We start from the raw sequence: 5,314 nt of genomic DNA, 5'->3' as shown, positions 1-5,314 counted from the left end.
TATCCTCTCTGAAACTTAAAACAAAAGGAAAAATTGAAAATTGAAAGAACAAAAAATCCTAACCCCGCAGCCTTGCAAGCGTCGCGTGTGGAACCTTTATCGTCGTTGTAGGAAGCTCCCTCGCTGTCGTGTGGAAGTTCTGTGACTGTCGTTGTCTCCTCTATTCGAGTTCTATTTCTGTGTTTGCCAGTATTGCCATCACTTCTCTTTCTCCGCGCTGTCAGTAAACACTGTGACTTAGAATTAGTCTTACTAATTTTACTGTTGTTAATAATTGAGTTGCTAATTAGCTAAATTTTGATAATACTATATAATTTTATTAATAATATTGGATTTAGTAATTTATTGAATGTCTGAATTAGGATTTGCTGAATAATTCTGATAAATACTTTTTGTTGAATTAATTTTGTTTATAATTTTTTTGTTATATATTAAAAATAGAATAATCACAAAATATCAATAATCACAAGACAATATTGTCAATGTTCCCAACATTCTTATTAACTCAATATACTTTGTGATGCTGCATTGTCTTTTATAAAGCCAAGTTTCTTCAATATTATATGGATTCATTCAGTGTGTGCTGTAATTGCTACTACACATATGCTACTTCCCTTAATAACAAAGAAAAAAATATTGTCAGTATTGACTAGTCTACAACAAATTGTTAATTGGGAATCTAACTTTGTTAATCCATACATTTCTTTCATTTTCAATTAAGAATGGAAAGTATTTGATTTTTAATTTACCAATAGTCTCTACAAGAATATTAATGGTAACACTCTGACTTTTAGTATTTTATAATTATACTAAAAGTCTAAGTATCATATATTTTTAAATTTGTTTATTTTATATCATTTTTATTTAATATTGACCATTTACAAATACAAACCAAAATTTACCATTTACAAATACAAACCGAAATTTTAATAAAAAAAACAAAAGGTCTTTATTTTAAACCTCTTAATCACAGTATATATATCCATAACAATATATATATAGACTTATTCAAAGATCCTCAAATATAATTCTTATCTTTTTAAAACTAAAATAATAAATGACGAGAGGAAAATAAAATCTAACAATTCAACTTGTAAACGTAATCTTCTATGCTCCTATAACTCTGTACTAAATCTTCACACATGTAGTTGAAAGAGGTGGCAATAGGAGGTAAGAACTGGAGAGTTCTTAGTAGAGTCGGAGTGTATAGTTATATTCATGTTATTATTTGTTACACAGGAATTCCATAACAGCATACTTGCAATCCTCAACAGGTGGCCAATGACAGCAAACTTCATAATACAAACAACTTTAACAAACTAGAAATACAGAGAAAATCACAAGTCACAATCACAGAAAACACATATCACAAAAAAGTATGCATAAACAAGCAAGACAAACAATGCATATGATGTGTGCTTTTTTCTACTGGCCGTGAGCTCACGTGTCGGTTACTTTGTCAGAATCCGACACACCCGATAGCTAACCTAGATATCGTCTCTCTGAACATGCATCCACACTCTTGGGATATAGTGCCCGCCACACTAATGGGATATAGTGTCCGACACACTCATGTGATATAGTGCCTGACATACTTCCCAGGATAAAGTGCTCCCACACTCTTAGGATATAGTTTCCGACACACTTTATAATAGAGTAAAAACTTAAACATACCCATCACTAATCATCTTCATTCATATCTTATTTATCATATTCATTCATTAACTCATGATCATTTAATCATCAATCATATTTCAATTACAATTCATCATTTCAATTAATCGGCATCATTTCAGCCTCATACATCTCATACTCAACCTTTCACACTTTCTCAACTTATTCAATATCAACTTAACTCCAAAACCAAGAAAAATAACTTTTTCAAGTCACTTCCAATAAATTAAACTGATTCCAAGTTTTCAACAACAACAATCATTTCTTTAATAATTCAAAATCAGTTAATATAATTCTTAAATCTTTTGAAAATTTCATTTTTACTCCGAAAACAATCAAAACACCCCAACTGGTTGCTCATACACATAATCGAATCAAAATCTCAAACAAACAACAATAATTCAACATAAAATTAAACTCATTCAAACTCAAACAATAATTAATCAAACCAACATTCACTTATCCAATTCACATTTAATTATTATAAAATTACCAAAATTCTATTTTCATACGAAATCAAAACAACAAAAACTCTGAAAAAACTTTCTAACCGAACTGTTCATCAGAAATTATCTGTGCCTCCTAGAACTTTAACTGAACGAACTCAAGGAGAAAGGGAATTACATCACCATCAACTTCTATCGAACAAAAGTGACGTCAACGTATAGAAAAAGAAAATATAAATAGTTTTATCAAATTAGTTTTTTTTTATTGGAGTTACAGATCGCAAGAAATTAAAGCCAGAAGATTAAAAGGAGTTACGGTTTCTCCCTAACCCACTGTCTCTCTTTCTTTCTTTTCTTTCTTTATGGTTTCGGTTAAAATAAAATGAAGTTGATTAAAGGCTAGATAATAATAAATAGAGAAAGTATAGAGAGCCAATGGCCTAAACGTACAACGTGTACAATGAAGGTTTAGGAAGTATTAGAGATATAACCATTAGTGTTACATTGTCCTGTCAGGTTACGCTTTTGGAATGAGTGGGTTTATGACATGGTATTAGAGTTCTAGATTCGAAAAGTCAATAGTTCGATCCTTGGTGAACTCCTTTATTCATAGACCAAAGATTTAACCCATTGTACACATTGTACTGTTAGACCATTGACTCCCTAACACTACCCTAATAAATATTGATTTGTGGTGATAAGCATTAATAGGTATCATGGATATATGTATATGTATATATGTTTACAAGACACGTTTTCGTTTCTTTCTTTTCTTTCGCCTTAAATGGCTTCAGCCACTTCCATCTTTCTTTCCTTTTTTTATCTTTTAAACTTTAACAACAATAACAATAATAAAAATTAATTTAATTTTTTATTTATCAAAATAGTTTCTAATAAATAATTTAAATTAATAGAATAAATTAAAATTAAATTAAATTTCAATAATTATAAAATTTTATTTAATTATTTTTAATAAAATAATTTTTTTAAAATAAAATCTCAACAAATATAATAACTCATAAATAACTAATTATTTAATTTTTAAAAATTTAAAGTCTTACATTAATCCTTTATCACGCTCAATAATCTCCCTATCATAAATCTTGGATATAATTTTTAGAACAACATAATCACAATCTAATCTAAACATATTCTAAGGTTCTTTATCACATGAAATAGACTAATGCAGCATAGAACCCAATGTTTATAGGAATTCCAACAGGAGTATTTAATCGCCGAGTTGGGTAGCGCTAAACTTGTTACCCGAGTGGGGGCACAGGTGATGGAACATAGTTGGCTACGCTTGGTTGGGTTGGTGGCTACGCTGGCTTGCGCACTCCAAGCTGAGAGTTGAGTCATGATTAATTAAAAACTTATTTGTTAATATTTTTTTTGATAATAGAACATTATATATTTATCAATATGTGTATTTTGATTGTTTTTAATTATGTATTTTTATATTTAAAGTTATCCGTAAACTTCTAATATTAAATTATAGATAATTTATTATATAAAATTATGAAATTTTAAATTTTATTAAATTAGATATTATTAAATTTATATATTTAAAATTATATATAATTTTTTAATAATTTTATTTAATATTTAATTAAACCGATTGAAATCCAATCGAACCAATGAATTACTTTTTGAGTTATAAAAATAAATAATATATTGATAATGATAAACATGATAAAATTAGATTAATAACTTAAGTAGTTTTTGTTGTAATCTAAACAAATAAGACTAAAAAACTTTTAAGGATGCTAAATGAAAATGAAAACTAACTAAATCCAATGTCAATCAAGCAAAAGAGAAGTTACCTTAAGCAAGGTTTCAAAAGTTCACTTCAGGTAAATAGCAGAAAGAGAGAAAGCGCTTCACCCTCGAACCCAATCACCAAATAAGAAAGAAAGAAAAAGCAAATCAAGAAAGTTAATGTCAAATCAAGTTAATCAAAAATATGTTAAGCAAGTTCAGAGGTTAAAGGTAATTTGTTTTCATTTGCATGCAAGTTAATTGCTTCACATCTTCTCCTACTCTCTGCAACACTATTTTAGAAAATGAAGAAAGTGGTGGCTGAACATCTCTGCTGTGAATCAATGGTTGAAAGTATTTTTTGGAGACAAAGCACAAATCTAATGGTTTTGATTTTGCTAAGCTTAATGAAAAAAGTTGAATGGTGTTTTTGCTGTGTCTGCTATGGGCTAAGGCCTGAATCAAAATCCCTAATTTTTGGGGTTGATTGAAAAAAGAGAATAGAGGATCTCAACTAACCCAATGACCAATAAGTTGATTTTGAAGAAACTCTAACCGTGGATCAGAGCAAGATACAAAAGAAAAAAATGAATCTCATTGGAAAGGAAGGAGAGAAATCCTGAGAAAGAGAGCAAAGAGTAAACCTCACAACTGAGTTTGAAATCTTGAAAGTATTACACCTACAATAAATGGAGCACTTTGACAAGATGAAGAATAAGATTTTGATTTCAAATGTTGGGTTCTTCATATATAATCAAGGCTGTGAATCATCATCTCTTTCGTATTTTACTATTTGTATTTCTGTTTCAATGTATATCTTTCTTTATTTTCAATCTGAGGTCAAAGGCAAAAAAGTGAGGTATTGTGAAAAGTCATAGAGTGAAAAGACTGAGAGAAACACTTGAGAAAAAAGCCATGAGTGATTTCAGATTTTTTTTTGTTGTATTTCTGTTTTATATCAAGTATCTGAGAGGTATTTCTTGCTAAATTGGGTAAGCACTTAGTGAGTCTAGTTTAGGTAGGTACATAACCAAATCAAATTTATGTTGAAGTTTGATGTATCTCAGATAGGATTATGTTGAGTCCTAGAGAATTGATGTATGTAATACTTAAAAGATAGTGAAAATTTCACCATTGTTGTGATAAAGACTGGATGTAGGTTGCATAGCACAAGACAACTAAACCAAGATATATAGTCGTGTCACTTTCGTCCTTTCTGCTCTGAATAAGTTTTTCTGATTTTAAGAAATAAAATAAAATTGTCTCCTACATAAACCGCTGTACAGACTAAACTGAAGCCAAATTATAATTTCTGGTTTAAAGCTTTATTAATCAAATATAAAGAAGGTCATAAATTCATTCCCCTTTCTCTAGGCCATCAAAAATCTTTATCATTGAACTAGTGACCTTATCGATTTATTGGCCAATCCAGTTCT

The sequence above is a fragment of the Arachis duranensis genome, chromosome 3 (genome assembly GCF_000817695.3).
Source record: "Arachis duranensis cultivar V14167 chromosome 3, aradu.V14167.gnm2.J7QH, whole genome shotgun sequence".
NCBI lineage: Eukaryota > Viridiplantae > Streptophyta > Magnoliopsida > Fabales > Fabaceae > Arachis > Arachis duranensis.
This window is presented reverse-complemented; position numbering follows the sequence as displayed.